Below are 11,886 nucleotides of genomic sequence, written 5' to 3' on the forward strand. Positions count from 1 at the left end.
CTGCTGGCAAGGGCACAGCTCTAACTCTGGACCGTGGGCCTGCGGGCAAGGGCACAGCTCTAACTCTGGACCGTGGGCCTGCGGGCAAGGGCACACCTCTAACTCTGGACCGTGGGCCTGCGGGCAAGGGCACAGCTCTAACTCTGGACCGTGGGCCTGCTGGCAAGGGCACAGCTCTAACTCTGGACCGTGGGCCTGCGGGCAAGGGCACAGCTCTAACTCTGGACCGTGGGCCTGCGGGCAAGGGCAGCTCTAACTCTGGACCATGGGCCTGCGGGCAAGGGCAGCTCTAACTCTGGACCGTGGGCCTGCGGGCAAGGGCAGCTCTAACTCTGGACCGTGGGCCTGCGGGCAAGGGCAGCTCTAACTCTGGACCGTGGGCCTGCGGGCAAGGGCACAGCTCTAACTCTGGACCGTGGGCCTACGGGCAAGGGCACAGCTCTAACTCTGGACCGTGGGCCTGCGGGCAAGGGCACAGCTCTAACTCTGGACCGTGGGCCTGCTGGCAAGGGCACAGCTCTAACTCTGGACCGTGGGCCTGCGGGCAAGGGCACAGCTCTAACTCTGGACCGTGGGCCTGCGGGCAAGGGCACACCTCTAACTCTGGACCGTGGGCCTGCGGGCAAGGGCACAGCTCTAACTCTGGACCGTGGGCCTGCTGGCAAGGGCACAGCTCTAACTCTGGACCGTGGGCCTGCGGGCAAGGGCACAGCTCTAACTCTGGACCATGGGCCTGCGGGCAAGGGCAGCTCTAACTCTGGACCGTGGGCCTGCGGGCAAGGGCAGCTCTAACTCTGGACCGTGGGCCTGCGGGCAAGGGCACAGCTCTAACTCTGGACCGTGGGCCTACGGGCAAGGGCACAGCTCTAACTCTGGACTGTGGGCCTGCGGGCAAGGGCACAGCTCTAACTCTGGACCGTGGGCCTGCTGGCAAGGGCACAGCTCTAACTCTGGACCGTGGGCCTGCGGGCAAGGGCACAGCTCTAACTCTGGACCGTGGGCCTGCGGGCAAGGGCACACCTCTAACTCTGGACCGTGGGCCTGCGGGCAAGGGCACAGCTCTAACTCTGGACCGTGGGCCTGCTGGCAAGGGCACAGCTCTAACTCTGGACCGTGGGCCTGCGGGCAAGGGCACAGCTCTAACTCTGGACCGTGGGCCTGCGGGCAAGGGCAGCTCTAACTCTGGACCATGGGCCTGCGGGCAAGGGCAGCTCTAACTCTGGACCGTGGGCCTGCGGGCAAGGGCAGCTCTAACTCTGGACCGTGGGCCTGCGGGCAAGGGCAGCTCTAACTCTGGACCGTGGGCCTGCGGGCAAGGGCACAGCTCTAACTCTGGACCGTGGGCCTACGGGCAAGGGCACAGCTCTAACTCTGGACCGTGGGCCTGCGGGCAAGGGCACAGCTCTAACTCTGGACCGTGGGCCTGCTGGCAAGGGCACAGCTCTAACTCTGGACCGTGGGCCTGCGGGCAAGGGCACAGCTCTAACTCTGGACCGTGGGCCTGCGGGCAAGGGCACACCTCTAACTCTGGACCGTGGGCCTGCGGGCAAGGGCACAGCTCTAACTCTGGACCGTGGGCCTGCTGGCAAGGGCACAGCTCTAACTCTGGACCGTGGGCCTGCGGGCAAGGGCACAGCTCTAACTCTGGACCATGGGCCTGCGGGCAAGGGCAGCTCTAACTCTGGACCGTGGGCCTGCGGGCAAGGGCAGCTCTAACTCTGGACCGTGGGCCTGCGGGCAAGGGCAGCTCTAACTCTGGACCGTGGGCCTGCCGGCAAGGGCAGCTCTAACTCTGGACCTATTCTCCTGCTAGTTGTTGGGATTTCAGAGGTGGAGTGCCCAGAGGGTACCAGCTCCAGCTCCAACGCCACCATTTCACGGATAAGGAGACTGAGGTCCCAAAAGGCGAGTGACTTTTCCACGGCCCCACAACTTGGACATGGTAAAGTCAAGAGATGTTTCTAGGACTTCACGCACTTCTTCACAAATGTGCCTGATTCCATCAAATCACTTATGATAGACTTAAGAATTTACATCACCAGCATGAATTGCATGATTTTTTTTGTTTGGGGGGTTTTTTTTAGGCTAACCTAAAAGCTAAACCAAAAGAAAAAGGCTATTTCTACTGGCTGATCTCTAACAAAGTACAAGCTCCATGTACATGTACGTGTGTGTTAAAATCTTCATAACTAAAATTTAGGTAAATACTGGTAAAAACAAGCTGTCGCAATTATTTGAGGGATGTTTTATTCAATAACTATTCAACAAGAGGCGAGTGGGTGCCCAGCACCGGGGGAGGGAGCAGCAGCAGGGAACTGCTCAAGCCCAGGAAGCTCACGTCTGAGAAAAAAACTCTTATGCCCAATACCATCCCCTGAAATAAACTCTAAACTCTGGTTGATGTTGACATGAGATAAAAAAAAATCCCAGCCTCTCAATGAAACCAATATCTTTCTGCAAGGTGAATTAAAACAATGCAATCATTCACACTTTCCCCCAGCGGGTGTGCGGCCTGGAGGCCGGGGACAGTCGCCCTGCACACCCACTCCCTCTGCCTTCCTGGGACCCTCTCCTCCGCATCTGCTGAAAACTTAACGTCCAATAAAACAGCTGCCCGGAAAACCCAGAACCACAAACACAGACTCCAGATCTAGAACATTCATCTTCTGTGTGTTCATGGAAAAGGATTGATTTAAATATGTTGAGAATGTCTTCATGGTAAAAGTGAGTGGGTTTCTTTTTTTAAGGAAAATTTTATTGGGAATATTTTTTTCCCCTTAGGTGTGAAATTTGGCAGGTAACTGCATTCTCTGATGGACTGTTGAAGACTCAGTTAATTAGAAATAAGATTCAGGTCCAACGTAAACATCTTGGGCCTGCTAAGTCTTCTTAGGATGTTTGTCTGAAACCCTTCTGAAAATAGTATAGCTTTCTATAAAGAAACATTAACCAGTGTTCATAAATGGAATTGACTACGTCCTACCCCAGCCCTCGCTAAATTGGTATTATGACGGATTAGTCTCCGATTTTATTTGAAAATCCCGAGAGAAGGGCAGCTCCAGCCACTGCTTCCCTGTGCATCCTTCCGAAAGCCGCCCGGAGGCTCAGGGAGTGTGCCCCTCTCATCACAGCAGTGGGGTGTTGTTCCCACCCCGCTGGCCAGCCCTGCAGAATGGGGCAGCTCACTGCCTGGTGTTTGCTGATCCCACCAGACGTGGAGTCAGGAGAGAAACAGCCACGTGTCCCAGGATTCCGAGAGCCAACACTTCATCTCATGCCTGAGAGCATTGCCACGTCCTGCGTTTCTGTGTCAGTGGGGGAGGCATTTAAGGGAACCAGGCCCCAGGTAGCCCCAGGTCCTTGCATGCTGGACACAACAGGCTATCAGGGAAGACTTGATCCCCAGCAAATGGGCACCAGCAAGCACCATCCACTCCATTCTCAGAGGGTAAACTGAGCCCCAGAAGAGGCAAGCAATTTGCCCTCCCATCACGACCAAGTGAAATGGGGCTGAATGAAGGGAGTTCCGACCTCGGCACTCCCTATCACTGGTAGTGGGACTGCTGTCCCCACAGGAACAGATTCACAGAAGCTCTTACCAGACAACTGAAGAGTCCCGGCTCAATGGAAGGTAAGAGAGGGAGTCCTGAGTCTGAAATTGCTAAAACAAACCTGGCCAACAGGTATGGATGTGCAAGTCAACATGCAGGCAGGAATTTTAGGAAAATAAAACCTCAGGAGCTGTGGGAAAGAGATGAGGCTTCTGAAGGATGTCCCGTAGAAGAAAATCAACACAGTTCTTGAATCAACAAAAAATTGGCAGAGACATGAACGATATCTCCCCTGTTTCCAACTGTTGGAAGACAGCGCATCAGAAGTCTTCCTCTGATAATAAACACATCACATTTTTTAACGTTAAGAAGTCCCCCCACCCTGTGGAACACTAGTACACTGTTGCTGGGAACGAAGCTCGATACAGCCATCATGGAAAACGACATGAGGTTCCTCAAAAACTTAAAAATAGAGCCAGCCACCCTGTGGGCTAGGAGTCCTACGACAGGGCAGGTGCCCAAAGGAAATGACATCAGTGTGTCAAAAGACACCACACCCCTGTGTCCCTCACAGCACCATTCACAACAGCCAAGGTACACAGTCAGCCTGGGTGTCCGTCCGCGAGGGGATGGCGGTGATGACTCAGCCTTTAAAAAAAGAAGGAAATCCTGCCCTTAGTGACAACACGGAGGGACCTGGAGGATGCTGTGCTAAAGGAACAAGCCAGACACAGAAACACAAATGTCATATGACAGAAGGTCAGAGGTCGGGGAGATGATGGTCAAAGGTACATGATGTCATTTACACAGGAGGAATTCAAGAATTCAGACTCAGACTCGTGGGACAGAGAGAAGCAGGTGGTTAGGAGGAGCTGGGGCGGAGGCAGGGAGGCTGGGGAGACGACCGTCAAAGGTACACATGTCACAGGAGGAATGAGCCGCAGAGATCCGTGTGCCACACAACACGGGGACTACAGGTAACAACGTACAGAGTATTTGAAAATTGCCGAAAGAATAGACTTCAAGTGTTTTCACCACCAAAAAAGACATAGGCGAGCTCACACATGTGGCCTTAGCTGGGTTCAGCTGTTCCACAGTGCGAACACCCCAAAGCATGTGGGGCACATCATGGACACACGCAATTTGTATAAACAAAGCCGGGCACTGTGGCTAACGACTGTGATCCCAGCACTTTGAGAGGCTGAAGGAGGAGGACCACTTAAGACCAGGCATTCAAGACCAGCCTGGGCAACATAGCAAGATCCCCCCACCCCCATCTATACAAAAAAATTAAAAATTAGCCAGGTGTGATGGTGCATGCCTGTGGTCCCGGCTACCGGGGGCTGAGGCAGGGGGATCACTTCAGTGAGCTGTGGACATACTACTGAGCTCCAAGCCTGGGCAGCTGAGTGAGACCCCTGTCTCTAAAAAACAAATAAATAAATAGAAATTATAAATAAATAATTTTTGTCTGGGTACGATGGCTCACACTTATAATCCCAGAACTCTGGGAGGCTGAAGTAGGAGAATTGCTTGAGGATTGCTTGAGCTCAGGAGTTCAAGACCAGCCTGAGCAAGAGCAAGACCCATCTCTACTAAAAACAGAAAAATTAGCCGGGCGTTGTAGCAGGTGCCTGTAGTCCCAGCTACTCAGGAGGCTGAGGCAAGAGGATCCCTTGAACCAGGAGTTTGAGATTGATGTGAGCTAGGCTGAGGCCATGGGACTCTACCCAGTATGACAGAATGAGACTCTGCCTCTAATAGATAAATAAATAAAATAACTTTTTAACCTCCCCAACGGTAGCAAAAGGGAGCTCCTTTCTGGTGATAATATTGTCCTGTATCCTGATAGTGGTGGTGGTTACACAAATCTATACAAGAGATCAAGTGAACACACAGACCCGCACACAGACACACACACACACAGACACACACACCGAGAGACACACACAGACACACAGACACACACAGACACACACACACACTCACAGAGAGACACACAGACACACACACACAGAGACACACACTGAGAGACACACACAGACACACTCACAGACACACACACACATACACACAGACACACAGAGAGAGAGATACAGACACACACACAGACACACACACACACAGAGACACACACAGACACACACACTGAGAGACACACACAGACACACTCACAGACACACACACACATACACACAGACACACACAGAGAGAGAGAGATACAGACACACACAGACACACACACACAGACACACACAGAGACACACACAGACACACACACAGAGAGACACACAGACACACACACTGAGAGACACACACAGACACACACAGACACACTCACAGACACACACACACACATACACACAGACACACACAGAGAGAGATACAGACACACACAGACACACACACAGACACACACAGACACACTCACAGACACACACACACACATACACACAGACACACACAGAGAGATACAGACACACACAGAGAGACACACACAGACACACACACACAGAGAGACACACAGACACACACACACAGACACACACACTGAGAGACACACACAGATACACACAGAGAGACACACACAGACACACTCACAGACACACACACATACACCACAGACACACACACAGATACACACAGACACACTCACAGAGACACACACAGACACACACAGAGAGACACACACACATACACACAGACACACACAGAGACACACACACACAGACACACACAGACACACACATACACGTGTGCATGTAAATACTGGTGAAATCTGAACAAGGTCTGGTGTCTAATGTTCCAACATCAATTTCCTGATTTTACTATTTTACTGCAATTTTGTAAGATGTCAGTTTGGGGGAAAGCTGGGGGAAGGACTCAAGAGACCCTGTGTACTATTTTTGCAATTTCCTGTGAATCTATAATCATCTCAAAAATGAAAAATAAAATTCCCTGTCCCCCTACCCCATTTCTTCTATTGCAATAGGCTTCTCACCACTTAATTTGGATTCACTATTTGTACCTCGTAACTCACCTGAAATCACTGTGATAATGAGGTTGGCACAAGGCTCCCAGGAAGAGGTTCCGTTAGGAGAAGGCTCAGGAAACACCCCCAGCCCTTTCTACAGATGGAACTGAGGCTTCTCGAGATTCACACCCAAGACCAGGCTCCAGCACTATGCCCAGAACGTGGCAGACACTCGACAGAATTTCAGTGAGTGACTGGTAACTCCATGGATGAGAAAAGCAAGCCAGGACTCCAGGAACTCCCAGAAACCACCCCAAGAAAAGGGAAGGGGAGGCTGGCAGAGGAGGCTGAGCCACACAGACAGCGCAGTGCTCACTGACCTGGCCAGGGGAGACCCAGCGACTCTCCTGTAAAGAGCCTGTCCAGCGGTGAAGCCCGTCCATTCACCTGGCCGTGGGCACCGAGGACAGGCGCACCCTCCCACAGGTGGACACACATTCTGTGTCCTGGAGTATTAGCGTTGCCAAGGCCAAATAATCCCATCTGAAGACACCTGTCCTAACAACGTAACGCAAAAGAAAGGAAGAGCAACTGAGGGGAGAAAATGACTTGGAAGAAGTGATGTTTAGCAACAAAACAGGAAGTAAAAGCACACCAGACGCTCGGGAGCTGATGGGGACGGGCCTCTCCGCGAGATGACACACAGCCCGCAAAGACGAAGGCGAGAGGCCAGCGGCAACCCCACAGCCAGGAAACAGCAAGGCGGGGACACACACGCCCAGAACTGCAAGGACTGTGTGTAAATACGCGCCACGCACAGGGGCAAACCCACGATATGCCCAGGTGGGGAGCCGGGCTCCCGTGTTCTTGTCGGGGCTCCACACACAGACGGCCAGCAGATCACACTGGCAGCAGGAAACACTCTGACTCCACCAGCAGAGGTGTCACAGGCCAAGTCAGCTGGTCAGGGGGATCGGGAGACACAGGAAGATGGAAGTGGAGCTGGGGGTTCTGTGTTGTAGACATAATTCTGGAGGAGCTGTGATTCAACCACGCAGGGCAGAGGGCCCCATGGAGACAGAGCTGAGCCGGTTCTATTCCCAGGCCTTGGCCAGCAAGGCCCTCTTCATGGAAGCACAATCTTTAAAGAGCCAGAAGGTCAAGAGCATTAGAGCAAGACAGTGCAGGGTCTCGGGGCTCCACCTCCAGGGAAGGGCAGGGAAGGTACTAGGGGAGGGAGCATTGGGACTGTGGGCACAGAGATAACAGAAGAGCCCTGGGTTTCAGCAACACGCTGACCACACAGCCTGGGCACTGGGTGGATGCCACAGGTGTGACTCCACGACTGTCATCAGGATAAACTAAGTAGCTCTTCCTAGTTGACCCACAGGAGGCAACCCCAGGACTGGGACCTGGAGCTCATCCTCGTTGGAGCGCAGAATCACAACTGCATTATCCTGGTTGCATATCCAACCAAGCCTTCATTGCAGGCAACCAGGAGAGGCAACCCTACCTCTAACAGTTGGGATTATTTTAGTTATAAGTAGTAACAGAATGGATCAACTAAACACGGTTCAATTAATAAAGAATATTTACTTCTTTTCTGACGAAAACACCAAATGGCGGATGATGCCGGTGCAGCGGGAGGGCCTGGAGGCCCCGGGGGCCCTGGAATGGGAGGCCGTGGTGGTTTCCGTGGAGGCTTCGGCAGCGGCATCCGTGGCCGGGGTCACGGCCGGGGACGAGGCCGCGGAGCTCGCGGAGGCAAGGCCGAGGACAAAGAGTGGATGCCCGTCACCAAGCTGGGCCGCCTGGTCAAGGACATGAAGATCAAATCCCTGGAGGAGATATATCTTTTCTCTCTGCCCATTAAGGAATCTGAGATCATTGATTTTTTTCTTGGGGGCATCTCTCAAGGATGAAGTTTTGAAGATTATGCCAGTGCAAAAACAGACCCGCGCTGGTCAGCGGACCAAGTTCAAGGCGTTTGTTGCTATTGGGGACTACAATGGTCATGTTGGTCTGGGTGTTAAGTGTTCCAAGGAAGTAGCCACTGCCATCCGAGGTGCCATCATCCTGGCCAAGCTCTCTATTGTCCCAGTGCGGAGAGGCTACTGGGGGAATAAGATTGGCAAGCCTCACACTGTTCCTTGCAAGGTGACAGGCCGCTGTGGCTCTGTGCGCGTGCATCTCATCCCTGCTCCTAGAGGAACTGGCATTGTCTCAGCGCCTGTGCCTAAGAAGCTGCTAATGATGGCTGGGATTGATGACTGCTACACCTCAGCCAGGGGCTGCACTGCCACCCTGGGCAACTTTGCCAAGGCCACTTTTGATGCCATTTCCAAGACCTACAGCTATCTCACTCCTGATCTCTGGAAAGAGACAGTGTTCACCAAGTCTCCTTACCAAGAATTCACTGACCATCTTGTCAAGACCACACCAGAGTCTCTGTGCAGAGGACCCAGGCTCCAGCTGTGGCTACGACATAGGGTTTTTATGCAATAATAAAGTGAATTGAGTCTGTTAAAAAAATAAATAAATAAATAAATAAAGACTATTTAACTGGTTCCCACAACCAAGGATAGAGAACAAGAGATAGTTAATCCTTAGGTCACCAAACTCCAACCTTTGGGCAGGCTTCTGGGTAACTCTGGGCCTTCCCCCACATGGCCATAAAGTGGCTGCCACTTCTCCAACTATCACATGATACAGCCAAGACAGGAAGGAATGGGGATGGCTTGCACTTGCATGGCTCTCTGCCATCAGGGCAGGAGGTCTTTTTTCTGAAAGTTCAAGCCAACTTCCTGTCAGATTTCCTGGCCAAGAAAATGGTTACCTGCCTACTCCCAAACCAATCCTGAGAAAACAGGGATGGGATTACAGTGAGTCGCTTAAACCAGGGAAGGCTTATCTTCCGAGGTGAAGAGGAGGGTCAATCCAGACCAGAATACAGTCTGATTCTGCGGCTGAGAAGAAAGGGGAATGGACTGGGGGGTAGGCAATGACCAGTATCTCCCACATTCCCTGGAGGTAAATTCCAGACAGGGGTGGGGAAAGCTCTGACGTTGTTCAGAAAGGAAGAGAGGCCTTCACGGCCAAGCACAGCTGAGGACAAGGGAGGGGCAAACACTGGGGCTCCCAGAAGCCCCCTCACCAAGACATGCTGAAGTCACATTCAAAACCCACTCCATACTCTCTGTGAACTCAAAGATGAACCAAGATCACAGACAAAAGGAAGGAAAAGTTCTTACCCTGTTTCCCCGAAAATAAAACATCCTCCGAAAATAAGACCTACTTACAGGAAAGATAGGACGTCCCCTGAAAATAAGACCTAGCGCATCTTTGGGAGCACACCTTAAAATAAGACACTGTCTTATTTTCGGGGAAACGGTATTTTTCAGCAAACAGCCACCCACAGTCTACCTCCTAGCTCAGGAGATTATCTTGCTCATAAATGCACACGTGAGAACCACCTCCTTACTTCAAAGAACGTCATTAAAACCTGTTCTCATCCAACGGAAAGGGAAAGGGGGGGTCATAAAAGACACACGTTGGCTGAACCATCTGGAATGTCCATGTTCGTGGGTCAAAGCGCTCTCCCACAGGTAGATATAGCACCATCTATCATAGCCCCAGACTAGGTACTACACAAACGCTCATCAGTAACAGAATGGATAAATAAATCAGGGAGAGTCTCACGCGGGCACGATACAGCAGTGGACAGGAGCCACCTACAGCCACGCCCCGCAGCGCAGGTGACTCTCACAGATGTCAGCCATGTGCAAGAACCCAGCCACAGAAAGAGGCACAAACTGGAAAGCTGTGATGTTGGAAGTCCAGAGAACAGACGGGGAGAAGAGTTGGGGGCAGGAGGGCACACAGTGTCTCCCCAGGGCCGGGCTCTTACTGTTCTGAAACTCAAGCCAGTTACACGGGTGGATTCAGGCTGTGAAAACTCGGTATGCTGACATGGATGAGTGGTACACTTTTCTGCACACATGTTTTACTCCCATAAAATGCTTTCTCAAAAGACAAAGAACAACATAAAATGCACAAGAATACATAAGGAAGGAGCCAGTCTGAAAAGGGAATACACTGTATGGTCCGACTAGAGGACCTTCTGGGAAAGGCAAAACCGTGGAGACAGAAAAAGATGAGGGTTACCAAGGCTGACAGGTGAGGAGAGGAGGTGAAGCTGCACCATCTGCTGGGATGCAGAGCACGCAGGTCATTACGCACCTGCCAGAACCCACAAGTGTTCAGCAGAGAGTGAGCCCTGCTGCAGATCAGTAAGTAGTGACCTATCCGTGTTAGTTTATCAATTGATACAAATGCCCGGAGGTACATGGCAGCTCTTTGTACTGTCTGCCTAATTCTTCTGTAAATCTCAGACTGTCCTGACAGTCTATTAACTTAAAAAAATAATAAAATAGGCTGCATGCAGTGGCTCGCATCTGTAATCCTACCTCTCTGGGAGGCCAAGGCAGGAGGATCCCTTGAGCTCAGGAGTTCGAGACCAGCCTGAGCAAAAGTGAGACCCCCCATCTCTACTAAAAACAGAAAATCTATCCAGGCAATGTGGTGGACACCTGCAGTCCCAGCTACTTGGGAGGCTGAGGCAGGAGGATCGCTTGAGCCCAAGAGTTTGAGGTTGCTGTGAGCTACGATGACACCACGGCACTCTAGCCTGGGCACCAGAGTGAGACTCTGACTCAAAAATAAAACAAAATAAAGTAAAATAAAATAAAACAAAACAAAACCATTCTCAGTCCTCTTAGGATCTAAGCTAGTTCATGGTTTCAAGAGGAACATTAACAAGAGAAAAAAATTGTTAAAAATATTTGTAATGGGCTCAGCGCATGTAGCTCAGCAGCTAAGGTGCCAGCCACATACATGGGAGCTGGCAGGTTCAAACCCAGCCCAGGCCTGCCAAACAACAGTGACAACTACAACCAAAAAATAGCTGGACGTTGTGGCAGGCGCCTGTAGTCCCAGCCTCTTGGGAGGCTGAGGCAAGAGAATCGCTTAAGCCCAAGAGTTTGAGGTTGCTGTGAGCTGTGACGCCACAGAACTCCATGGTGAGACTCTGTCTCAAAAAAAAAAAAAACCATATATATACATATTTGTCATGGATGGATGTGGTGACGTCGCGCTCCCCTGGGCCACTAAGCCAGGCACGCCAGGCGAGGGACGGGGTATTCCTCAGCAGATGGGCCCTCTCTTCTCATTCTGCCAGCGGCCTCCCCGCCTCTCCTTCCCATTATTAAAAATAAAAAAAACATTAAAGTATTTGTAATGAATAGGCACAGGAGAAACTACACACACGTGTAGAATTCTAAAATGCCCCTAAAATACATCACG

At 51.6% G+C, this 11,886-nt stretch overlaps 1 pseudogene across 1 annotated transcript; it reads left to right on the forward strand.

Moving 5' to 3' along the window:
- The first annotated feature begins 8,126 nt into the window (after positions 1–8,126).
- LOC128568397 (40S ribosomal protein S2-like) lies at positions 8,127–9,019 on the forward strand (annotated as a pseudogene). Its single transcript, XR_008375150.1, has one exon. The product of XR_008375150.1 is annotated as a 40S ribosomal protein S2-like (transcript).
- The last annotated feature ends 2,867 nt before the right edge of the window (positions 9,020–11,886 follow it).

The sequence above is a fragment of the Nycticebus coucang genome, chromosome 2 (genome assembly GCF_027406575.1).
Source record: "Nycticebus coucang isolate mNycCou1 chromosome 2, mNycCou1.pri, whole genome shotgun sequence".
Classification (NCBI taxonomy): domain Eukaryota; kingdom Metazoa; phylum Chordata; class Mammalia; order Primates; family Lorisidae; genus Nycticebus; species Nycticebus coucang.